Source organism: Marmota marmota, unplaced genomic scaffold (genome assembly GCF_001458135.2).
Source record: "Marmota marmota marmota unplaced genomic scaffold, marMar, whole genome shotgun sequence".
Classification (NCBI taxonomy): Eukaryota; Metazoa; Chordata; class Mammalia; order Rodentia; family Sciuridae; genus Marmota; species Marmota marmota.
This window is the reverse complement of record NW_026000057.1, coordinates 6,190,380-6,217,745: the sequence shown is the minus strand read 5'-3', so window position 1 is coordinate 6,217,745 and position 27,366 is coordinate 6,190,380. Positions and strand designations below refer to the sequence as shown.

The window sequence follows — 27,366 nt, the reverse complement described above, 5'->3', positions numbered from 1 at the left end:
CTTGGAACCCCTTGCAGTGAGGGTAGCAGTAGGGTGCAGGCGCCAGGAGAACCCGGAGCCCCCCAGCAGCCTCATGCCCACGTGACTTTGCCTTTCAGGGATCCTTGACTTCTTTCTTCACCATCATATTTGACCTTTGGAAACTACCTAACTCTCTAGCTCTGCCTCTCATGCAGACCCTCTCCTTCAGCTATACTTGGCTTAAGAAAGCGCCAGTCCTCTCATCTGGCCATTTGGCTGCCTGCCCCACCCTTTGGCGTTGGCACTCAGCATCCCTTCTATTTCATTACACTCTGATCCTCCTTCACTCCAGCTAATCCATCCTGACATTCAGTAGTGGGTGTGGAGGTGGCCGCCTCTTGGAAGCGTGTAATACCAGGAACCTGAAGTTGTCCCCGTGCAGACTTAAGACATTCTATTAAAATTGCCTAGGTATTTCTTGGTACTGGACTGCCCAAAGCAGGAATTCTGTCTTGTTGAGTCTTTTATTCTGCGAATAACACAGTACCTAGTGCACTCCAGGCAAAAATGAATGAAGGAGCTGTAAATCAAGATATCAGATCTCCTCAAAGCCATGTGTAGATGGTGGACACTTGTTAAATGTCTATCTTGTATCAGATCTTAGAGAAGATAATACTTAAAAATTTAACAATGGGAGAAAATGGAAGCTTCTTATCTTCTGAATTGAGTCCCTGTAGTGCACTGTAACTCAACATTAAATGATAGTCTTTTGATGCAATTTATATCATCACTATTTTTAAATCATTCTCACATTTCTGCTAGCTTGCTTCAGTTCCCTTTCTGTGTTGATTTCTCTGACCTCTCCTTTGTCGGAAAAAAAAAAGAATTTTTTTATTGTTGTTGCTGGTATTGGGTAGTCATAGCGATTCATTCGAATTTCTCACATTCTTAGGGATGACATTAAGAAACTAAAGTCATTTTTTTTGCTTATTGGACCCAACCAATGGTAGAATTTAGATAAGGGGAAACACGATTTGGGCTTTGGGAAACAAATAGCAAAGTTGTATATGAGTGTCATTTCCATCTGGGGTTGCATAGAAGATTCTCCTGAGGGCTTCTTTAGTGAGGGTGCCTGAAAATGGATACTTTTACTAATAGTTTCTAATTTTAAATAGAAATATAAAATAATAATAGATGTGATGAGTTAAGAAAAAGGGAACGCATTTTGCTCTGAATGCTAACAGAAAAGTTATACTGTAGTTTCTCATTTGGAATCCTCTGAATGTTTCTAAATTTCTCCTCATGATATTTTACATAATAGAATAAATTGTCAGAACCAGTATTTAAGCTGGTTCCATCTTAATATTGGAGTATTTAAATGAATGTTGTTAGTCATTTTGGAAGTTCATTCAGAAATAATTTGAGCATGTCTATTGCTTGTTTCTTGAGAAATAAATTCACTGTATTACTGCTCACCTATCACAAACCATTTCAGCTTCATGACATGCTTTAATCTGCAATTTAATTCTTAAATGTAAATCATTTTGGCTTCTGTATAAAAAGCAACTAAAAAATTCCCATTTCATTTTTGGGCAGGGCTCCAACTTATAAAAGTATTGAAGTGCTGCAGAACGTAAATCCACTTAGTTGGACTAATAAGTTCATAAAATTGTGCCATACTTCATTATAATCTCTTTCCCAGAGTAGAAAATCCTTCTGGTTTATAAATTCCAGCTGTTTTTAATTTTTTAGTTTGATTTGGATTTTAAAGTTCATGGACCTAAGTGCTGCTGAGAATTTTAATTATGACATTTTTAGCAGGAAGAGACCTTAAAGGAAATTGAAACATTATTTCAACTGTTAAGAGGATCTAAGTGGTATAAATAGGTTGAGAGGTACCCCCAGGTCTACTTTTTTCTTATTCAGAAGTGTATGCTCTATTTTGTTGATGTTTTACAGTGATGATGAATTGGGACAGTGATTCTTAAATTTTCTCATTGGAAATATATCATCCTCAGAGTGGAATTTTCTCCCCCAAATTTGTGATTGGTGGCCATTATCGTCATAATTACGGTCATAATTCTCATTTGATATATTAGTGCCTGTTTTACCATATTCAGTATTTCTCGCTAAAGTCTGTAGTTGAAGGATACTTACTATGAAGGTAAAGATGAGGATACTAATGGACACAGGTAAAAAAAATGATCACAGCTCCAGGGGTGGGATTGTAAAGGAGATTACTTTCAGCTTTTCTTTTACTGGTGGCTAAAGCTTTCTGAAAGTAGGAATTTGAGAGTAACTATTGAGGAATTAATTCTGGTTCCTGAAGAGTTGAAATTTATAGCAACATCCCATTAATTATAAATGGTTTTGCATTGATTTGCTTGTAACTACAGGCACTTGTGTTGAACTTTGCCTGGGGTAGTTTTAGTTTACACCTGATGTGCTGGTACAGTTGTGGTCAGGTTTGTTTGTTGGTTTGTTTTTTGCCATGCTGGGTATCAAACTCAGAACCTAACACATGCTGGGCAAGCACACTACCACCGAGCTACATCCCCAGCTCTTTGGTGCATTTTGTTTTTTAATAGCACCTCCTGTCACACTCAAAAAAATAGCTTCTGTAGTTTCTGTATGACAAATTATCAAACATGACCACAAGTGTCCATCTCTGTACACTTTTAGTTTCCTCAATGCTCAAAACAGTGAAATACAAGCATCACTCCTGATTTTAAAGTCATATATATTATGGTATTCCTAAATCTTCAAACCATCATTTCCTGAGCCTTTTTTTTTTTAAATAAAGGGAGATCAACTGCTGAGTTGTATTGAAATGGTGTGTGTCCAGATGAAGTATTCTGATGTTATCTCTTCACTCATATGGAAAAGCTATAAGATTTCATTAGAAAAATGAACCGTTGAGAAAGAAAGTTCAAATTTAGAAACTTGAAAATGAATGTACAAATGCCGACTCCTTGCGCAGACGCTGAAGTAACAGAACAATGTCTGTGGGCACAAATACCAGAAGTCATTGCAAAGTGGACGCTCACTTTATGCCAACTCTGCAAAGCTTCCTTAGAACATCTGTTGAGGCTACAACATAATCCCTTTACCTACAGGTAATTTTTTTCAGGCCTATTTTACTGTATTCATTTTTTTTCTATTCCTTTAGAAATGGGAAGGATACATTATAATTCTGCTAGACCCTAGGGGACCTGGGGTAGGGATCGGGGTCCTCCTTGGGGCTGCCCTAGTTTAGCCCTAGAAACACAGAGGGGTTGATTCACAACTCCCTCCCATTTGCCCACTGCAGATGCTGGTGGCCATCTGCTAGCTGAGAAGTTATATGGAAAAGAGAAAAGCTGTATAGTACTCCTCATAGCTTGGCATGGAAGGAAAATGTCAGTAAAGATGGACGGGGGGGCGGGCAGCTTAGTCACAAAATCTGGTTGCTGACTGGTGTTTTAGGATTTCTGCTCTTCCAGGAGAGGAAAAATAGGCATGGTTTTTAGGCCTGGCAAAACTGTCATGCTGACCATTGTTTAAATGTTTGTTTCACAACACCAAAAATTTAAAATATTGCCACCCCAACAAAAGCAAAAACATCTTCTAAGTTTAAAATTAAATCATTTTTGTAATTAATGGTTGTAAGACTGTATAAATCTACTGAAAATTTAGTCTATGAACTGTACACAGATAGTGGATACATTATATAGATGCAAATTATACTGCAATAAAGTAGTTATGAGTTAAAAAAAATATCAGATTTCAGAGCAGTTGTATTATGTTATTAGGACTTTCTAAAATTCCACTGAGCCATTCTGTTAATTCTTATATTTAACAAAATGTATTTTAATTTTATTGTGGAAAATTTTTAAAACAGTATGATGAACTCTCATGTCGCCATCTTTCAGCATCTCCAGTTACCAGCATATTTTCTTTGTTGCTCCATTGGATTATTTGAAAACGTGTCCCAGATATCCATAAATCTTCAATATGTACCTTTAAGAGAGAGGATTGTTAGAAAAGTATAATTGTCACTTTAAAAATACAGTTATCACTAAAGAATAATCCTTGAAATCATTGAAAATTCCCTTAATATCATCTTGTTAATGGCTTTATATGACTATTCATATCAGGAACCAGGCAAACTTCACAAATCTTAGCGTCTAAATGGCATATAACTAAGAAGTTAGTGGGTGATTATAAATGTGATTTATCAGCCATACCAAAGCTCTTATAAATATTTTCATAATATAATAGCATAAAATATCAGATATAGTTTAGTGCATATACCCTGGGAAAATATTCATATTTAGCAGATCTTCCTTGTTTAAGTTTTAAAAGCCCCTGATCATGTGTCATCTTCCTAATGTCTAGCATAGAAAAAACTGGATATATTGGTATAACATATTCAGTAGGCAGAAAGCTTCATGCTGGAACTCTTGACTGTATAGGACAGAAACCAAACTTGCACATGGAAATTGTTTTAGGGAGATTGCTTGTGAGTGACAGTCAACCCCATCACTATTCAGGAATATGGGCCATTTATTTCAAATTAAGGATGTATTTCAAAATAAGGATGTTATTTTATCCTTACAACGAACACACCAGAATTTGTCAGTAGTTGTGGAAAATTTGTTTTCCAGGACAAAAGACCTAAATTTAGCAAGTTTTAATTACTCGTGCAAAATCATTGTTAGGTTTGTTTTTTATTGGACCTAGAATCTGGGTCCTTATTTGCATTTGACAATTATGTCTCTCTTAGAAAATGGTTCTTCCACTCATCAATTTAGAGCACTGCACTTCTAACAGAATACTATTTGAGATGATTAATTTTTTGTAGAATTGGAATACTCACCACTGGGTGAAAATTACCTTAGTAAAAAGGACTAAAACACTCTTTCAATGGTACTAAGAATAAAACTCAGCCTTGTCTGCTCTTGGGCCCTTGTGACCATCATGCACATCTGAGACTTCATTTTGAGTTCATGTTACAAGAGCTTATTTTCATGATCAATAGTTAAATTTTGAAAATTCGCTGAGCATTTCTTTTTCATTCTTTAGCTGATGCTAAACTGTAATGCAATACTAGGAAACCACATGGTGTGTTGGATTGAGAACTAAGACTTAAAGTATAATTATATTCTCCCATTTTTCCTGTGGAACTTGAGCTTGCTCTCATTTCATCTCACTGCATGATTATAACTGAGTATGCAAGCGTAAGCCCAGGAAGAATTCATTTAGAGCCAAGGCAGGGACATTGAATTAAGCAGGATATTCTATAATTTAGGATGCTTTGGTTGTACAGTTAATTAATTTTTAAAAAATACAACACAAACTGACTTCAATGATATAAAATATGACTGGCTCACATCATAGCAAATCCAGAGAGAGACAAGGGTCTAGGTTGTCTAATACAGAAGAAAAGCCATGTGAAGATTCAAGTTCTTTTCATCTCTGTTCTCCCCTCTAAAGGGCTGTTTTATCCTGAGGCTGGCTTCCAGGATTAGACCCATGTGCTTTCTTATTATATACTGGAAGAGAGAAACAATTCTGTCACTAAAAAAATAAATAATAATAATAAAAATAGAGGTTTGTTTTCCCAGAGTTCCTAGCAAACCTTAGACTTACATGGCCACTTATGAACAGTAATTGACAAATGGATTTATTGCCCTAGAGAATGAAGCATTTCCCTAAAGTACATAAGCTGAACAGGATGGGGTGGAAGGAGATAAATGTGAGTTCTCTGGGGAAGGAAGGAAGGCAGAAACAGTTGGCAGGTCAGCTACAATAATGTCCACGACAATGTCTCTTTAGTTACAAAGCAGCGTATGCAAAAGTATATTTTCTTCCAACTTTCTGAGTTGGCATCTTTGACTGAAGATCACCCTGGTGATTTCATGTTGGTGTCTTTGGGCTTTGCTGTAGCAGGTATTAGAACTGGGTGATCTGGATGTCCTAGGAGCATGCGTGGCCTGTGATAGCATGTATCTGTGGACTGAGAATGGCAATAGCCTAACCATGTTTCAGCCTTTCTGCCAGGAAAACCACAGCCCAGATACAATTTGTTTCTTTAGAATCTGCATCTGGGAATTTCCGGTCTTAGAACTGACCACATGTGGTGGTCTGTGATCTCACTTGCTTTGATTGATTTTCATCAGAAAACTACAAGATGGCTTCTCTGCCTATACCTTGTTTCTTTGTCAGTAACCTTCATGGAGCCTAGGCAAGATGTCTCTCTTGATCCTCGGCTCTTTACCATCATTGTTAACCTCCTTTATGCCTCACAACTCTTTCATTGGCATCATGCAGATTTGGATGATGCCCTGGTCTTTGTCTCCCGCCAACAGTCTGACTGCAGCAAAAATATACTTTCTGATTCTTTGAACACTGGGATTGTATAGGCAGGAGTATAAGGTTACCTGAATGGTCTTCTCTTGCTTTACATATTCAAGACACTTTGAAAAGTAGATATTTGAATATTAGTAGTTCTGAATTTTTAAAAATTACTTTCTACTTTACTGTCTTTTCAAAATTTGGATGCGTGAATAATTGGGCTTTCTAAAACTTTTAAACTCTTTTTCATCAAGAAGTCATTAAGAAAACACAAAGGAAAGTCACAGACTAAAGAAAATAATTTACAGTATACGTCTGACAATCTCATCACTAAGGCCTGTGGAATTTAATTGTATTTGATCATAACTGGGTAATTATATTGTGGTCATATAAGACATTAACATTTGGAGAAGCAGAGTGAAGGATATACAGGAACTCTTCATAGACTTTTTTTGCAAATTTAAAAAGTTTCATTTAATCTTGATATACTTTTAAAAACTTTTTTGTTAGTCTGAAATTATTTCAAAATTTAAAGTTAAAAATATTAGCAAAAGAAAGAAACACTTAACTGAAGATACTGGTTGATATGCCCATGCAAACATGGTGTCATCATCAGTAGTGGGAGAGATACAAGCTACAAATGAAAACCTCAATAAGATACTGCTTAACACCCACAAAATTAATGATAAAGGTAGACAGCATCAAATATCAGCAAAGATAGGGGTTATTAGTCAGAACTCTCATGCTTTCCTGGTGGGAATGTAAGATGACACAGCCACTTGGCAGACGGTTTGTCATCTTCCCCTGAAGTTCATACCCACACACACTCCTAGGCCTACCTAGGAGTATACCTAGTACATGCCCCGTGACCCAGGAATTCTACTCCCAGGTATTTATCAAAGATGAAAACACATGTTCACACAAATCTAAGCTGTGAATGTTCATAGCAACCTTTATTTACAGCACAGGTCATCTGTATACTAATATACAGACAGTTCCTGACTTACGGTTTTATTTTTAACTTTATGGTGGTGCAAACACAATGTGCATCCAGCAAAAGTGCTACTTCAAATTTTGAGTATTGCTGTTTTCCTGGGCTGGGTGGCATGGGCACCGATGCCTCCCTCTCTTAGGATGCTGGGCGGCAGTGGTGAGCCACAGCTCCTAGTTATCCACTCAGTCACAGGGAAGCAACTAGTACTGTTCAGCGTGCTGTGTTGCCATTTAACAAATAACACAAGATATTCAGCGCTTGATTATAAAATACTTGATGTTTGATGGTTTTGCCCAGCTGAGGCTGGCATAAGTGACCTGAGCATGTGTGAGTTTGGCTAGGCTAAGCCAGGAGATTTGGTAGGTTAGGTATGTCAATGTAGTTTCAACTGGTGATATTTTCAGTGTATGGTGGGTTTGCTGGGACATATGTTATTGTAAGTCATAGAGTACCTGCAATGCAGTACTCCTCAGTAATGAATGAAAAAAATGAAGATAGATACAACAACATGGATAAATTTTAAGAACTTTATGTTGAGTGAAGAAAGTCACATAGAAAAGTGTATCTGCACAGTTCCATTTATAGAAAGTTCAAGAAAAGGCCAGACCCAGACTATGGTAATTGAGACTAGAATAGCATTTGTCACTGGGCATGGTGGTGCATGCCTGTAATCCCAGCAACCCAAGAGGCTGAGGCAGGAGAATCACAAGTTCAAAGCCAAGCTCAGCAATTTAGTGAGCCCCTAAGCAACCAAATGAGACCCTGTCTCAAAATAGAAAAATTAAAAAGGAGCTGGGGGTGTGACTCAATGGTTAAGTGTCCCTGGGTTCAATTCCTGGTACAAAAAAAAAAAAAAGAGTAGTGGTTGTCCTGGGGAGTATACTCAGGTGACGGAGACTTTTTGTATTCTTCCTCACTCAGGGGACATAGATATTTATCCAAATGGAATTACACAGTAAGGTTTATTTTAGTTAAATCAAAGGCCCAGAATAGAGCAGAATGACTAGTATTGAATAAGCTCTTACTAACATTTTTAAGTGTTAATGTTCATATATGCAAAGCTATTCTGGTATAGAATATCTAAAGAAATGTTACTATGTATTATTTTCTACATATTATTACTATTTTATATTACGGGTTATAGAGATTTAAAAATATCTGCTCTTAAGATAATTTCTGTATTAAACTAGGATATTTAGTAGAAGGTACTTGTCAAAAGAGGAAAAATTACCCAATTAGTAATACAGCTGAATGCCAGGTGTTTGAGTTCAGTTTAAGTAAATGTATAGGATTATAATCTTTTAGGGTATCTGCTGTTAAGGACCTTGCAGTTCATTTCATTTTCTTTCTTTCATTTTTTTTCTTCTTGTTTTGGGGAGAGTACTTTTGCTCATAAAATTTTTCCTGTGTTGTTTTAGTGACATTTTTCTGGAACTGAGTAAATTTGTTACCAGTATACAAATGATATTGAAATTTTCTTTTCAAAAGAGCTCTAATCATTTCAAAATTAGTCAAGTTTTAATATTCGCAAATTGTATGTAATTCATTAGGAGACGAGGGGAATGCATATTTTCTAAATGAGTATTTGTGTCAGTTTCAGCAGAGAAATTAAACTCCTACAGAATTCATAACATTGTTATGTATATACTTTTATAAACAAAATTCTGGAGATGAGGGAATTGACATTTTTCTGTCTTTTGAGGCGTGTTTTATGTTGTTTCAAAACGAGTTCTATTGGCAAACACTGACTCCTACCTCCCGACGTGTAGGTGGATCGGCTTTTCTGTAGACTCACATGGCATTTTACAAACTATTGTTTTATCTGTCACTCAGCATAGAGTCCCTGTCGGATTGCCCAGCCTCAAGATGCTTGCTGCCATCCACCCAGAACCATGTAGATCTGAGAACACTCTAGAGTATTCTTTCTGCTTGGCTGAGGCCTAGAGGGTCTGGGCTCCAGATAGGACAGGAGGCCTGGAATAGAAAGAGGAAAACAGTGGGGGGCTCCTCAGCAATGTCTCCATGGCTCCACCCAGAGATCGAAGGCTCCAGTTTGACTCATGACCTCCTTGTCCAAGCTGTAATTCCTCAATCCTCAGTTCCTAGTGGTGGGTTTTTCTTGGTCCTCAATATTGCCTTGCTTTGGCAGAAAGAGCAAGTACTTGAATACAGTGGAGATGAGATGCTGGCGTCCCTAGGAGTTTTATCTGAATGGAACTTTCCTGAAATAAAGATTTAATTTATTCACTAATTTCCTTTTTTTTTTTTTTTTTGGTCAGACCCTATCACATCTCTCTTGCTCCACGTAGCTGTCCTGGAAGTTGGACATTGTTTCATTATCATTTTTTAAAATGAGGACATTCAAGTTACTGCCAGACAGTTTTCAAAGAAATGTCAGAGCGGGGATTTTCATGGTCATTCTGTCTTAATGCCCGAATGTTTTTCCTCTGTCGAAGTCCATAAAAAGTGAAAAAATTTAAAATGATCTAGGCCTGGCACATTAAATATTGGATTCACCAAAGAGCTGAGGGAGAGTCTCCTTCCTCCCCATGCCCCTCACTCTTTCTCATGTGACTCTTTCTCCGTCGCATTTATATGACAAGCATTTATTCAGTGCTTGCTTGGAGCTCTGCTTTGTGTTAGGGCTGAGGAGACAATATAGACAAAATTATGTGCTCTGAATGTCATTAAATAGCACACTACATTTTATTTTGACTAATATGTGTGTCTATGTATATAGATATTCTTTTGAAAAATCTTTAAAATTCCATTTTCCTCTTAATTATAAAATGCGTGTCTATCTAGTTCATTTAATTTAATGTAGAACAGCCGCTTCCTCTCAAGGTTAGGAACCTCCATGTGTCTATACCCGTGCACTTTTCTTTTTTTCCTGTACATTCTTTCTCTGATCCATATCCTTCCCCCCTAATGTTAGGCTCCTGACTCTGGTCTTCTCCCTTTTTCCAGTTAGTCTCCGACAGTCAGCACACCTTTGTGACCATCTCCCGAATCACGGTCTCCCTCTCTGGCTTCATTCTTAGGTTCTGTGTGCTCATGTGCCTAGTGTCTCTTCCTGTGCCTATCTGTTGCCGAAGCCTAAGATATAATAAGAAGAAAATGTCACTTCCGAGCCTGCCCGCACACTCGGCAGCTCTTTCCAGCTTCCACATTACTATTAATGATAACACCATAATTCAGGCACTAAGGTTTATGACCTTCAAGTCACTTGTGATTCCTCTCTCGCCTTTGTTCTTTAGGTGAAAGTCTCCGAGTCTTATTAACTCTTCCTTCAGAGTATCTGCTCTGTATTATGTTAAGTGAAATAAGCCAGACTCAAAGTCAAGCTAGAGAGAAAAAAAAGAAAGAAAAGGGGAAAGAAATGGGTAGGGTCTTATGGAAATAGAAGGGAGAAGAGTACAGTACAGGGAGAGAGCCAGTGGGAGGTTGAAGGCAATGAAAGGGTACTAGGGAATGAAACTGACCACATTATGTTACGAGTATCTATGAATATGTAACAGTAAATCCCACTATTACGTATAGCCATTGTGCACCAACCAAAAAAAAAAAAAAAAGATTAAGAAGAGTATTTGGTGTCAGCAGATTTGTTCAGGAAAACTAAATAAGGATGAATGACATAAATTAGCCTCTGTTAAAATAAATTTTTGCTCTGCCTCCTCTTCATTTCCAATTTCCCTTCAGGTATGGATGGCTGGCAGAGTCTTCCCTGTCTATCCTTCAGTGTTTCACCAGTGAGGAATTATTTGTGCCTTCCTTTAATAAGAGCTTTTCAGAGTTCCATAAAGTCTGATTTTGTCTGCCCTTAAATAGGCTTCCACCTTAATCAGCTACCAGATACTCACTGACAGCCTGCCAGGCACAGTGGGGCATATCGAGGTTTGTAGGATCCCCAGTCCACATGCTCAGCCTTCATAGTCTTTGAACTTCTCTGCAAACACCACTGTGTGTGTGTGGGGGGGGGGCGGGTAGCAGTTCATGGTAGTGCCTGATGCAGCCAGGCACGCCACGCCTGTGGGTCTTAGGCTGCATCTTGGGTAATAAGAGTAAGGAGTTGTGTGGGCACAAAAAAGAGATGCACTAAAGACTAGAGGGAGAGAAAGAGAATCTGGATGCATAGTGTCTGTGCTGAAGGGAGGGAGTATCAAGGTAGGGCAGAGTCAGTGGTAAGGTAGAAAAGCAGGGCTCAGACTAGAATACTTTTTCTCCAACTATTGAATTTCTATCCCTGTTTTATATTCGCCATAAAGTGTTCCAAAAAGGAAAAAAAAAATAGTTCACATTGTTTCATTATTTGATTGCCCATAGCATCTTTTCCTGGTAGCTTTCTCTTATACCCTCTCCCATACATTTATGCATGCAGGTCGTATTCAATCTATTCCTTCAGGTCCCAAGGGCATAAAATGTTATCTGAGATGTTTTTGTAATCCTGTAGCATCTAAGAAGCTGCTAGGCACATAGTACATGATCAATAAACAGTTGTTGAATTGAATTGCAGTGAAATAAATAGCAAATTTCTACCTGCTCTGATCCTTCCCTGTAAACATTTCAAGTGGCAACCTATAAGTCTTGTGAATTAAATAGGAATCTCAATAAAACAGAAGGTATAATCTGCATTTTAAATTGTGTCATTTTTATGTTTTGTTAATTTCCTAAATGCTTATCATTTATAATGAAAAAAACAAAGTATCCTGGGAGTTTCCAATCACTCAGTTGTTAATAAATCAGTGTATACATTTCTAGGTACATTACTTCTTTAACTATCATCTTTTGGCAATTTCAGGAATTATTACCACTTTTAAAAGAGAGCAGAGTTGCTATTGAAGAAAATAAGAATTTTTTCCATCTTCTTTTTAGTAGCTGTGTATAACCAAAGTGAATTAAGTTCAGATAGTCACTCTAGGCTAATGGAGACATTGAGCTCATTTATGAAATCAATAGAATTTGGAGTATATATCACACCATCACCTTCTTTTTATTTTTTTTTTTCTCTCTTTCTTTTCTTTTTTTTGAGGTTGAGATTACCAGGGATTAAACTCAGGGGCACTTAATCAATGAGCTACATCCCCAGCCCTATTTTGTATTTTATTTAGAGACAGGGTCTCACTAAATTGCTTAGCACCTCACTTTTGCTGAGGCTGGCTTTGAACTCGAAATCTTCCTGCCTCAGCCTCCTGAGCTGCTGAGATTATAGGTGTATGCCACCACGCCTGGCTCATACCATCTCCTAAGTAAGTAATCTTTGAGGGATTTTAATTGTCCATACTCTCCCTATTCCCAATAGTTGAAAATAATAGAAAATTTTTATTTTATATGGTGCTTTATGCCTCTTCATGAAATGCATTCTAACTCTAATAAGGTCTCATAATCAAGGCAATAAAATGATGGTGTTCTATACAATAAATCAGCCAAAGCCATTCTTATCAGTGGCTTTTTTTCCTTCTGTATCAATAGTAGTAGTAATAGTAATGATAATAATAATAATAATTATTATTATTATAATACACACTTACTATTTACTGTTTTTCAGACATAGTGCTTTTCACATTCTATTCACTAGTTTAATACACACACACACACACACACACACACACACACACCCCACACAGCCATAAGTCAGGTTGCTATAATTATTCCACATGAGAATACGAGGACCATAGCCTTTCTTCTAAAAATTACTTCATGGTGTAATATATGTGTCTTACCTTCTAATTAAATCACAATTATTAAAGGTTTTATTCATTTCTAGTGCCATTAAATTAAAAAGATATAAACTTTCATGGTTCATCTGGAACAAGCTTATCTCATTTGCTCTGTCGTTTCCTCTTTGACTTTGTATCAACAGTTTCCTTTTTCATTTATGGTATTTCATGACCTATTATGACCAGTAATTAACTAGACCGTCCTTGTCTTAGAATCAGTTTGGGGACAAGGAAGGATTTTATGCTGTGAGTAGCGTGTGTACTTCTTGTGACATGGTGGTGCCACAGCTCTGGAGATCTCATCGGAGGTTGAGCTGGTGTGGTCGGCAGTCATTTTTGTAGGTCCATATAAACAAAGGCATACAGTTTACCTCTCAAACCCTTCAGTCTTCACCTGCTGACAGTAGCATTCAGGAGACAGAGGAGTAGGCCCAGGTTGCACCAGGAACATCCCAGAAGCTGTTTGTTTCAAACCCACAGGAAGCAGAGTTTAACGTATTTTCAACGTAATCCCACCAGAAATTTGGTTTAGCCTTCAGATATTCTTTGTACATACTTTCTTAGTTGCTGGCTTCTTTATTTTACTCCTCAGTATGTGATAACAAGAGCCTCAGAGCCTTCAAAACTGTTGAATTTGAAGTAAAAAAAAAAAAAATCTGAAAACCTGGGATAAAGAGGGGTTCTGCTCTTGCAGTTCTCCTACATCAACACGGTTTCTCTGCCCAGGCACGCCCAGCCTCTCCCCGCAGCTGTGCTCCATTTTCTTATTCCTGACACCTCTAGTTGGATTCTAGGAGGAAGTTTTCCTTTGGTTCTAGGTATCCTGAATCTGCCATATGGAGCTGCGTCCTGTGGCCTCGGTAATCACAGGGTCTCTCCAGTATTTCCTTAACATATGTTTCTTCTACCTCTGTGGTTTCTAAGCCTTTCGGTTGTACGATTCCTTCACACTCTTAAAAAAAATACTGAAGAGCTTTTGTGTTTATGTAAAATTACAGCTATTGATATTTTCTTGCATGAAAAAATTAAAACAGATGTACAAAAACAGTTAATGCCTCTAAAAATACCAATACGAAGCAATTGTGTCAACATGAATCACATCTTATAAAGAGAACTATAGAATAATAATTCCTTTCCTTTAATAAAACAACAAAAACCCATCACATGGTAGCATAAAATAAATATTTTATGAAAAATAACTTTTCTGAAAAAAAAGTTATTGAGAAGAACGGCATTGTTTCATATTTTTGCAACAATACTAGAAGACAGCTGGATTCCTGGTGATGTTTTGGTGAAGGTATATGACTTCACACAGATATAGCTTAAAAGATGAGGACTGTTTTAACAGCCTCTTCAGATTATTATGGATACTTCATGTAGCCCCTGGGAAACTCCATTGTGTGTGAGAATGAAAAGGGCCAATAATGTTTTCATATAATTTTGAAACTACTTTTAACTTCTTGGACCCTCTAAAGACCTGGAGACCTTGGACAATGTGAGCACCCTGTTCCAGCTCATCAAATGAAAATTTTCATTTAAATTTTAGGGTTTCACATAAAGTCAAAAGCACTAATTAGGAACTTGTATCCAAAATTTATAAAGAATAAGTTACTAGGCCCGGCTCAGTGGTACATGTCTGTAATACCAGCCACTCGGGAGACAGAGGCAGGAGGATTTTGCAAGTTCAAAGCCAACTTCAGCTGTTTAGCAAGGCGCTAAACAACTCAGTGAGACCCTGTCTCTAATAAAATACAAAATAGGGCTGAGGATGTGGCTCAGTGTTCCAGTGCCCCTGAGTTCAATCCCTGGTATCAAAAAAAAAAAAAAAAAGTTACTAATAGGAAAGCAAACAGTCTTTTAAAAAAATGGATAAAAGTTTTGAATATTTATATGCCAAAGAAGATACATGAATGACTAATAATCATATGAAAAGCTGTTCAGCATTATCAGTCATTAAGGAATTGCAAATTAAAACCATAAAACCATAGTGAGATATAACTACACTAGGATCACTGTATTATTAACGTTTTAAAACTGGCCAATACTAAGTGTTCATGAGGATGTGGAAAAATATACAATACTGGTGGAAATGTAAAATGGTGTAGCAAACTTGCAAAACAGTTTGTCAGTTTCTTAAGAAATTAAAATTGGGCTAGGGTTGTGGCTCAGTGGTAGAGCGTTCGCCTAGCACATTCGAGGCCCTGGGTTTGATCCTCAGCACCACATAAAAATAAGGTATTGTGTCCAACTACAATTAAAAAATAAATATTAAAAAAGTTAAATATAAAACAGCCCAAAGACCCAGCAACTTCACTCTTGAATAATAAAATGTAGCCCCTGGGAAACTCCATTGTGTATGAGAATGAAAAAGGCCAATAATGTTTTCATATAATTTTGTTCAAATGTACCAAGCTAAAATCTTTGCCCATACAAAGATTTTTATGTGGATGTTTATTTGAGCATTATCCAGTCTAAGAAAAACATGGAAACAATCCAATGTCAATTTGTTAATGAAAACACAATATGCTATTATCCACATGATGGAATATTATGCAGCAATAAAAAGTCAACTCTTAGTACATGGTGAACCATGGAGGAATCTCAAAAGCATTGTGCTAAGGGGAAGAAACTAAAAGCAAAATACCACATAGTATGTGGTTCCATTTATATGAAATTTCCAGGAAAAAAAAAACAACAACAATCTAAAGAGATTGAAAGCAGATTAGTGGTTGACTGAGGGGATGGGAATGGGAATTGATATAAATGGGCATACAGAATATTTTTGAAATAATGAAAATATTTAAAAGCTGAATTGTGATATTTCACAACTTTATAAACTGACTATAATCATTAAATTGTATGTTTAAAATGAGTAGAGAAAATCATAACCTTTGTATTTTTAGAAAATGCGTACTTGATGGACTGGGGATATGACTCAGAAGGTACAGTGCTTGCCTGGCATGCATGAGGCCCAGGGTTCCATCCCCAGCACTGCAAAAAAACAAACAAAATATACTTGAAAAATAAAACAGAGGAAATACACCAAAATGTTAACCAAATGAAAACAAAAGAATAAAAGCCACCGTGCAAATATTGAATTCCCATTGCCGATAACAGAATTTGTGGTTATGTCCTGGAGCCATTTAGGTCTCCTAGAACAGTAGCCCTTCTGATTCTCCAGGGTTGTGATCATTTCTGATGAACTCTTCAGCTGTTAACTTGTTGACTTAAGGATTCTCTTTGGACCACAGTCTGAAATGAGGATTGTTTTGGTTTTTGCCATTTTTCCCCTTGATAATATAATGATGTGTTCTTGTCACTAAAATCTCATTTCCATCTTTTTCTCATTGAGGCACCAAAAATATATCTGTGATGTTTTCACTTGTTTTTCTTCTTAAACTGAAGGACTGGATTCCTGGTGTTTTAAGAAGTTAAGATCCAGTATTGGTCTCTTTTTCTTTTCTATCACTATATCGGAATTACACGGTACCCCTTAGAAAATTAAAACAAGGCAACACAACCATTTATCTGATTGAGTAAGCCGCCTTGCAAATGAAGACATGTAGCTGTAATAGATTTGCTTGGCTTTGAGAGGTAGCCTTTGTCCTTATGTTCAAACGTACCAAGCTAAAAATTCTTGCTAGTGGCTACAGATGTTCATTACAAGGGCTGCAGTGCATTACACATAGGTTCTGTCTGCCGTTTAGATATACACTTCTTCTCTGTGCCTTCCTTTTCTGTTTATAGCTCTAGGCTTCTTGAGGACTTGATTTGCAGCAAGCATTCAAATCAAGTCCGAGAGTAGAAAGCATTAGACTGTCCGAGGTCATGGGTCCTAGAACCATTGATATCAGAAACACAGCAGTGGGAAAAAAGGAGGGAAAGATCCACTAGTGTCAACAGAGTCAGCGGCAAGCAGATCCGCAGGAGGAGATTAGAATGAAAAGATGGAAGGAGGCAGAAACTCCATTGATAGGGTAAAAATCATAGCACCAGGGTGGATCCTTTTTTAGGAGACTTAAACAGGGAGAGTTGCATCATTTAAGTGAATTCCAATAATCTGTTGCACAAATGGCCTCTTCCTTGGGAGAAATTCAGGAAGATGTGGCTGGTCCTGTGCCCAGGTTGGAAACAATTGTGAAAAACTTTTCTTTTTAACATAAAGGTGCCTGGGTTCCCCATGTTCAGCAGTTGTGATTTTGTGAATTTGGGGGCCCCAGGTATTTTGAAAAGTCTCCAGTAAGATCCTGATACCCAACCAGGATCGAGAGCTACTGTGTGCTTACGTGGCTGTCAGAATGTAGCGTGGCACCTAAAACCGGTCTGCATGGGTTGAGTCCTGGTTCCTTCCCATACCGTCTGCATCCACTTACGCAAGTTACTTGACCACTCCAGGCAGGCCTTGGCGTTCTCATAGGTAAATAGAAATAAGAATATTCAGAGTCGTGCCAGGGTTAAACGGAATGATCGGTGGAGTGCTTAACATAGCCTTGATTTATGGTTATTGATCAGGAAAGGCTCTTTCCTTGGTTTTGGCCATTACTGTAGCTCAGGGGCCAGTGTAGCCTACTGCCAATTTACACATGGTCTCAGAACTAAGTGATTGGGGGGAAAAATCAAAAGGAAAGTAGTACTTTGTGATACATTAAATATACCCCAAATTCACATGTCGGTGTCCCTATCTAAAGCTTTGTAGGACTAGAGCCATGCTCATTTATTGTCATCTGTCTTTGCTTTCACGTCACAGTGGCTTGGTTGAGTAGTTGTACAGAATCTCCATGTCCTGAAAAGTGACCCCTTTCTAGAAACTTCTCAACTGTGGCTCTAGATCCTGTGTTTAATCGTGTCCTTCTCAAGAGGACCAAAGAATGAGGAAGCCTTTGGCCTGGGTGTTCCCGCATTTTTGATGCCCAGTGTTGTTTTCCAGTTTGTATTAAAGGAAGCACAGGTTCAATGGCTGCTTCAGTCCTGACGCTACAAATGTCGATCCTTGGTCACGTGTAGCATTGCCATGATGCAGGTCAATATATCCCCTCCTCCTTCTCCATGATGCTTGCCCACATCATTTGCTTCCTCATAGGGAAGGTCCGGGTCACCTCTGTGAACCTGCCCCGCACAGTCACTACTGCCTTTCAGTGGTTTGTGGGTAAACGCCTCATGGGCATTTAACAACATGCAGCTCCGTGGATTTTCCAGAGAACTGAGGTCGATTTGAATGTTTTACCCAATATTCTATGAAACACCAGAGGCACAGGACAGTGACTCCCAAGGACATAGCAGTCAAGGACATGCCTGTGTTCTAGATGCCTCCTGTTCCCTGTGCATGCTTTTGTCTCTCTGAATGCCAGTTTCTGGGGTTGTTTTGAGTTGTTAGGCATAAAACTAAGAATTCACATACATAAGTAAATAGAAGGCCAGATTTCTGCCCTGTAGGACTTCATGGCTAATGTGCTCCTCGCCCCCAACCCCCATCTGCCCCATATTCGGGTACTCTTATCCTTATCAAGGTCGTGAATCTGATTTCTCCGGGTTGAAATCCAGCTGGCTCAGGTGCTTTGTTTGGCTAGCACAGTTTTCTTTTTATAATTTTTAAATTAGTCGACAATATTTAAAAACCAGACTTCATATAAAATCTGGACATCCAGCCTCCTGAAGCAGTGGAAGATCCGGCAACAGGAGCCTGTGTTCAGCGTGCCAGGGACCGGCAAGTCCTGAGTGGCAACTGTAGCAGCTGCTCTGGCCTTGAGCCTGGGTGTGCAGGGTCCTCCCCTCTTCACATCTGTCCTTCGTTCGTGGCCCCAGCCTGCCTGCAACTGGGTGGGTCCCATATCTCCCACACGCTGCTCAGATAGCTGACAACTAGAGGCCTGTCTTTTCTAACAGGTTTCTTAGTAATGGATGATTTTCACTTGTCTGTCAGAAGGCTATATTGTCACTGAGCCAAATGCAGTCATTGTGATCTGGAAATCTTCTGATTTTGTTTATAGGATTGAAAAAAACACACGGAGCTAGGGGTGTAGCTCGGTGGCAGCGGGCTTGCCTAGCATGCTCAAGGCCCTGGGCTTAATTCCCCAGCATCACAGAAAACAAAAATGAAAAACAAAATTGTGGGGAGTGAGTATGGGGTAGTTATAGTACTTTACTTTTCTGTATTTTTTTTTTAACTTCTTGAAAACGAAGCAGAATAGCAACCACTTAGATAGTATGGTGGACTGAAAACTTCAGTAGTGAAAACTTCAGTAGTTCAAACTTCAAGGGGAGACATTTGGACCATTTCCCTTTGCCTTTTTAGAATTCAAGAACAAGGAGGCGGTGCACGTTGGAAAGGGTTCCGCAGACAGCCACCGTGGCTGCAGTAGCATGGTATATTCATGATGTGGCTTCACTGGATGAAACAGAATTAGATTACAAAGATCTCATTTGCAAAATTTCTTAGAACCTTGCATGCCCTATTGAAGAAAATTTTATTTTAACTTTCATCAAAATTCAATTTAAATAATTTACAGTATTTTTAGGCAGAATGGCTGTCTCAAACGTAGTGTCTTCTTAAACTATTAGATTGCATTGACTCAAAGGTTGAGTACATGTGAAAGACCTTATCCTTTGGAACTGCCGCATAATAAAGCTAAGCTTTAGTTTCATAGGGAATAAATATATTCAGTTCAGAATACTATAAATATTAAAGCAGAAAGCCCATTCTTGACTAAGTTATCATGTTACTCCAAATGTACATAAGAAATCCATCATTACTAGGCATCGGTTTCTCACCATTTGTTTGACATTCCTTAGGCTTTAGTATCATCTCTATAATGATTTCTACTTTTCCTGGTGTTGGGCAATTGGATTGCCTTGATATAGATATTTTTCATATTTTTATTAATTCTCTATTTATTTATGTGCAGTACTAGGGATTGAACTCAGGGGCATTCTACCACTGAGCTACAGCCCTTTTTATATATTTATTTTGAGATAGATCACTAAATTGCCTGACTAGCCTCCTATTTGTGATCCTCCTTCCTCGCCCACCCCCTTAGGTAGAATTATAGGCATGCATCATGGCATCCAACTATTTGTTGTTGCTGTTATTGTTAAAATTATTTTAAAACTTCATGAGTTGGTTGAATTTTGCTGTGTACCTGTGTGTATGATTTGTTCAGAGCCCTAGGAGGGAGGCTGTGTGTGCTGTGGAATTGTATGGTGACAGCCATCACCAGCCACAGTGGCTCTGGTCTTATCAAAGGGGGAGCACGGTTGTCCTTCCTCTACCTTCTCACCTTGCAGAAATTGCATTTCTCCTTTAAGGTCCAGATGAAAGATAACCTCCTCTTAAACCTCACTGATCTCCACTTAATCCTTTCCCATTTCTTCTTTCTCTGTGGCCTCTTAACACTTTCTAGACCTTAAAATGCACTGAACACATTTTGTCATGGGTAGTTACATGTAGTTCTGTGAACTCCTTACAAACAAAAATTTTTTTTCTACCAACCTTTATATGCTCAGTAAATATGAAGTGTGCCACACAGTAGGTACTTCAAAGGGACAGAAGCCAATACCATGCAGCTAGAATATACTTTTGTTCTTATCACTAATATTATCATGAAGTTACTTTGATTAAATGAGAATCTGTTTTCTTCTTTCTGCAGACTGTGAATCAAAATGTATTTTAATTTTCTTTCCATTCACGTGAACCTCTCAACACTTTTAGATATTTTCTTATTTCTCCCCTCCCTTGACATACGGTGACACAATGACTGACAATTTGGGAGGGGGACAAGGTTTTAAACAGGAACATATGGTACTCTGCCAGACTGGCCTTCAAGAGGTTCAGGAAAGCCCAGGATCACAGCACAGGGTTGACATCTCTGCTGAGAAAGGACAGGCATTTCTGCCCCAGACACTAGCCAGTTGCTACACAAGAGGACTGTGCTTTTGGGGCGAGGGCCGCCCTGACTTTTTAGAGTAAGAATGAAACTGACTGAGCCATATCCCAGGCACAAGGGGGCTCTGTTGATGCATAAGATGTGATTCCTACTTTGAAGATGTTCTGATATAGATAAGAAATGACACATAAACATTGAACCTTCACTAGGAAAGAAAGCTCTAATTGCCAATAAGAACGTGTGTGTACAGTAACACCACCAGGCAATGAGAATGATTTAATAGCTTATGGTATCTGGCAAAGCTTAATTAAGGTAATGCTGTGCCCAACTCGTAATAGTGTTCAGCCATTGTTAGCTGGGTCCCTGAAGTTTTTATGAAGGGTGGGGATGTTTCCCAAGAGAGGAGGAAGATCAGGGAAGATTTTAAGAAGAGTTAAGTCAAGCTCTTAGAGTTGAGTAGAGAGGATGTGAACGTTTCTGACCTCAGTTTCCAGAAGGGAAGGAAGAATGGCCAGAGGCTCCTTTATGTACATATTCATGCAAATTCCACTAACTGATGGTTGATGATTATTGTGGATGATAAAACTAAGTCCATCAGAAAATGATTGGATCAGTCCAACTATATACCAGTGCTGGTATCTGATGAATGCCATCTACCTTGTTTTGACAGATGGAATGCAGAGCCGGGAAAAACTAGGCTATTTTTGGCCGACAAGCTGTATTTTGTTTATCTCTATCCTGCTTCATAAGGCACATTATTTCATGTAACTTGATCTGAGGTGTTAACCAAGTACTTCTTTAATATTCTTCCAGAGAAGGCATAGCTGATCAAGTATAATGATCTCCTCTAATTTTTTTTTTTACTTAAAAATATTACTAATAGACTTTTTCCCAATACTTTTTTTTCACATTCATAATTGTAACATAAAAATTCATACATAAGTAACCTCCTTAAAAAAAAAAAACTGATAGGACTGGATTGAGCAGAGGGAAAGAGTAGAGTGAACCTCTCATTTCTGCATTTTTCATCTTAACTTGGAATACATAATGAAAAATTCTACATCTTTTTTAAGATTCTAGTGTGATTACTGTTTAGCTCTCAACAGTGTTGGAGCTATTTAAAAGATGTGTGTGAATATACACAATCTTATGTTTCTCTGTTTTTATCTCCAGGATATTTCCCTGGAACTGTTTTTTTAAAAGGCAATTCCCCTTATCTTTGACTGCCTTTCTCATCAAAGGCCACAGTGACTGCTTTTGAATTCCTTTAATCAAGATGTAATTCTAAGACTCTGACATGGCATAAGGACAATGATTACAGCTTCCTCTCCCTGGCCATTAGCAGTTTGCTCTTGGTTGGGCTTGACCAGGTACAGGGTATATTTACACAGACCACAGGACAGGACTGTATCACCTGGTGATGGCCTTGTCATCCTAAGGATTACTTTTCTTCACCGTTTCCTCTTCTCAGGACCACAGAAGCAAAGGCATAGAGGGAAGGGACCACAGAGATAATGTAATCTCATCTCTACATTTTACAGATGATCCAGCCAGTTAATAATCTACAGATTATAGAGAAATATGTGAAAATGCCTAAAGTACTAGGAACAATAATGTATTGATACTTGGGGATAGGAAAGACTTCAAAAACACATTCTAATTGTATTATAATTGTTACATCTCAGAATTTCTTCATTCACCATTCTGTGGCATGGTATTGTACTTATAACTAATTTTAGGACAATCGGGAATGAGTCAAAGGGGCATGGCGATTTCCAGTCACAGTTTACATGAGTGGTTGGCCTGGACCCTCCAAGATGATGTAGCAAATGAAGATCCAGGTGGACAGTTGGCTTGTTGGAGTTATATTCATGGTTTGAGAAGCTTAAATAATTATTGTAAGTTGCAGGGATAAGGGGGCAAGGGGCTAGTAAGGTCAAACCAGGAGTATAAGAGAGGTACCCAGGAAGGAAACTTGAGATGGGGGAAAGAAGCCCAACCTTACCTCAAACCACAACTTTTTTTCTCCCCTTAGAAGTAGGCACAAGGAACACTGACTGACAAGTGGCAAAATTAATTACCTTGTCAAAATCCACTAGGTTGCATCTAGTTCCAACTGGAGAGGGTATTGGAAATCCAGAGTTAATGAAGTGTCAACACCAAGGCAGGCCTTTCTCTGCCCACCTCATTCTCCATTAGCAGAAAGGATTTCATCTGTAGACTCTCACCAAACAGACCCTCCTCCAGGAGAGGAGAGTGCAGAATGGAAGGACCTCCTTGACACATACCCTAGGGCTCAACAGGGACCCTTGGTCCTGAGAGACTCCTGCATGGCCAGACAGCATTGCTCTCTAACAAGGGCAGATAGAGTTGGGAGAAATACTAAGCAAACTCTTCAGGCTAGCATCATGGATGGGGGAAAGGGATAATTGGGGCTGAAACATTCTAGAAATTTCTAACCCTAGGCAAGACCAACCAAAGACCTAAGTCTAGATAGGACCTGTCGATTGGAGACCTGGAAGAACAGAGGAGTGCACAGGCTAGAAGATAAGGGCTAGAAGCAACCATCCCAGGATGATTTATCGTCTCCTAGTGAACTAAACCTCAGTGATAAACTTCTGTTTATGTGGGCCACTGAAATGAAGGTGTCTTCCTCTTTACAACCCATTGCAATGATAGTAAGGCAATCAGTTGTGGATCTTTATACTTTATTAATGGTCAAAGAAAGTAACTTTTCCATGTCCTTCATGACAAACTGACATAAGGAAAATATATAATTGCAAATAAACTAGCTATTATTGATCTCTTGAATTTTCTTTCATTTAAGATAACTGGTGATAATAATTTAAGGAAAGGAACTATTTCTGTGGAAATGCTTTAATGGTAGTGCAAATTGGAAAAGCCTGAGATGTGAATCAGACTCAGTCATGAAGTGGTACAGTAAATGGGTGTGGACACAGTTGTTATGAGAAAATATAGCCCAGGAGGTAGGACCCCAAAACCCCTGGGCTCTGCAGGACATAGAGTCTTTTGAGTGCAGGAGGAGGACCACATTTAGAAGTCTCCAGAGGCAGGTGGGCTTTTAAGAAAGACAGATGTCAGAACCCCAGGTGTGGGGCTGAGGTTTGGGGGGAGTCAGAGTATTAAGAATGTTTCCAGCAAGAGTTGGTGTGCTCTGCAGACAACAAGGCAGGGGATGGGTGTGGGAGGAAGAGGCATGAGCCTTGTTAACAGAAACAGCCTAACATACAAGCCTAATTACTGGAAAAAAGAACTTGATGCTGAGATCCCATGTCTGGCATGGAGGGAGTAGATTCTCATGTCCACAGTTGGGATTGGCCAGGACAGGGCTAAATACACCTGTACAGGAAAGTTGCCATTCCTGTGCCTATTTTGCAGATGGAGATACTAAAGCTTGGTGAGGTGGACCCCAGCGCTGGTAGTCAGTCAGAGGGGAAGCCAAGATCCAAACAGTGCTCCAGAAACAGTGTTCTGCTTGTGCACTAAGGTGCTTGCCCATCTCCCAGGCCATGACCCAAGGGAAGTGGTTTGTTGAGCACCTGGTGCATTCCAGAAGTGGAGTTCTGCATTTTAAATATATGGTTGTATTTAATCTTTATAATCCCCCACAAACCCATGAGATATATATGGTTGCATCTAATCTTTATAAGCTCCCCAACCCATGAGATAAGTTTTGTGAATCTCTAGATGAGAAAACCTAAGGCTAATGGTTTACTCTGCTACCTAACCAATGGTGACAGTCTGAATGTCACCCACAGTGAGCCAATTACAAACTGCATCAGAAGCCTTTCTTGTCCTGAGTTTCAGCTATAAATAAGAAATAAGTTATTTCGTAGATGGAATTTTTTTTTTATTTTAAGCAATATAGTCAAATGATCAAATGTGGACGGTTAAAATGTAGATGTGCACAGTCTTTTTAGAAAGCAAGCACTAGGTGTTTCCTGCCGTGTTAAGATTTCATTGTGACTTGCCAGGTGCCTTTTGTGAGCCTGGTCTTTTGTCAGACTGGGTTCAAATCCTACCATCACCACGGGCCAGGTGAAGCAACACAGAAAGCTACTTATTTCTTTGGTTAGGACAAAGGATGACATTGCCTTTTGAAAGGGCAATCATAAATATTAACTGCAGTAAGAATGTCACTCCCCAGCCTCATGGCCTAGAGGAGAGTTCCCACTCAACATGGATGCGTCCTCTCTACCTCCATCTCCTGTGGTCTATCATATTTCTATGGCAACCCCACGCACATGATCTGGTTCCTCACCCACCGCTTCCTTTCTGATTCTCAGCAGACTACCTGCCTTGTTTCTCAGCGCAGAGACAAGCGTGCCCAGTTTCCCGCATTCTTCTTCCTTCCACCCTGTCTCCCATAGTTTGGACCTGGACTGTCCCTGAAAGCCCCGTATGTTGAAGGCTCAATCCCTAGCCTGTGGTGCTATGGGGAGGCGGTGGGATTTTAAGAGGTGGCACCTGTGAGAGAGGAAATTAGGTCAGAAGGGGCCTGCTCTTGAAGGAGACTGTGGAACCTTGGCCCTTTGTGTCTCTCTCTTTGCTTCCTGGCTGCCATGAGGTGACAGTGGCTCTCCCATGTGCTCCCTACCAGGTACTGTGCCGCCACAAGCCCCAAGCAACAGAGGCAGGCAACCATGGAGCAGCGCCCCTGAAACCGACCCAAAATAAACCTTTCCTCCTTGTAGGTTAATGATCTCAGGTAGTTTGTGAAGAATGTATGTTAGTTTTCCATTACCTTATCAGTTTCTAATCATCAACTTCAAGTGGTAAAGTAACTTTATTCAAAGTTCTAGCATATGCTGGTTTGCCTTTTGTATCATCCCCCCCCCGCCCTCATAAGCACAGGAACTTTGGTTTACACAAACTGAAATCATGATTCAGTTCTATTGAGAATCATCAGATAAAAAGGGAAAATTGTTGGATGTGAAAGCCAATTAGGAGATAGCTCTGAGGCTGCCGTTCTTTTCTCCAGCATCCACATTATCTGCTCGTTTGAGACAGTGAAGAGACCAGTGAGGCCCAGGTCAACAACTTGGAGCTATAAAATTAGAGAAGCGTGGGCCATTTCCATGGAAAACCAGAAATAAGTGGTTTAGGATGGGTCCAGCCTTTCTTGCTTGGATAATGAATGGATGTCAAGGCATTTAAGACATGGGAAGACAAGGTTGGGGCTAAAGAATAACAAAGAGGACGATGATTAGTTGGAAATTACCTGCTAACTACCTTCTTTGGAAAGCATGGTTTGGCTTCTGAACTTCACCAGTCCCTTTGCCATTGTTCCATGAAATCTGCCATCAAGCTGCCAGAGTGAACTTCCTGCAACACAAATTAGACCTGGACTGACCTCAACAGACCATGCAGCAGAGCACAGCAAGTCCTCAGTCTCAGTGGCTGCTCCCTCCTCACCTCCACCCCCTGTGTTCCAGTCACACCAAACTCACCCATCCCAGAACACAGGATGTCTCCTGATGACGCTCATTTGTTAAATAGGTTGTTTCTTTGGTGAGAAAACTCCCCCAACACCCTTTCCACCCAACAAACATTCTTTAAAACACAAATCTGATGTTCTTTCTTCTCTGTAGCCTTTTCTGACTTCTGTGGCAAAGAGAGTCCCTTCCTCTTCCGTGTTCTTGGGGCGCACATACCAGTGCTGTTCTTTCTTGCCCCAGGGTTTAATTTGTTGAGGAGCCTCTTTTCTCACGCTGGAGCAGGAGTCCCTCAAGGACAGGGATGTCATCGTGTTCACCTCTCCGCCCAGTGCTGATCACAGTCACTGGCATGTAATAGCCACCCAATAATTATCTGCTGAATTAATAAAAGGACAAGCCAACGTTTTGAATTAATAATGCTCATTCCACAAACAGAACATATTTACTGTGGCTGAAAAATGTACCCTAGAAAAGCCTTTGCAAGGATACAGAGAAATTGATAGCAGTGGTTGCCTTGCAAGAAGGGAACTAGGTAGTTAAGGGAGAGGAAGCTTTTTGACCACGTGGCCCACAGTGCCTCTTGAGTTTCATACCATGGGCATACATTATATTACATACCCCACACTAGCCTAATTCAGTATGTATGTGCAAACAATCTCCTATCAACTGGTTTCATAATTTCTTTCCTAGCAAAAATTTAGTTTGTTGGTAGAAGTTTATAATAGTTGTCCCTTGTTACCAATATCAGCTCTGATCTAGGGTTCATTTAAGTCTGGAGCTATACTGGTATTCAGAAACCAGGCTGTGTGTTAGAGGGCAAATAAGGACCCACCAAACTCTGTTAATACCTTCAAAATGTAACAGAGAGGCTGAACAGGAGTCCCTTCTCTCTATCCTGCCCTCATTTCTACTTTTGAGATCTTGCGGGATTTGCTGGTTGGGCAAAATGAATGAAATTTGATTCCTCGGAACCCAGCACACAGGATTTTTCCACTCCTGCAGTACTGTGCACATGTCTG

The 27,366-nt window shown here is 39.2% G+C and overlaps 1 protein-coding gene and 1 long non-coding RNA gene across 4 annotated transcripts in view; one reads left to right on the top strand and one right to left on the bottom strand.

Annotated features, from left to right (window-relative positions):
* Positions 1–27,366, top strand: part of Nr3c2 (nuclear receptor subfamily 3 group C member 2) — a 325,701-nt gene that overhangs the window by 189,107 nt on the left and 109,228 nt on the right. The window lies entirely within an intron of this gene.
* On the bottom strand, positions 811–26,283 carry LOC125619759. Its single transcript, XR_007351342.1, has 2 exons — positions 26,131–26,283; positions 811–3,960 (listed from the first exon to the last, which is right to left on the bottom strand). It is a non-coding gene; the product is annotated as an uncharacterized LOC125619759 (long non-coding RNA).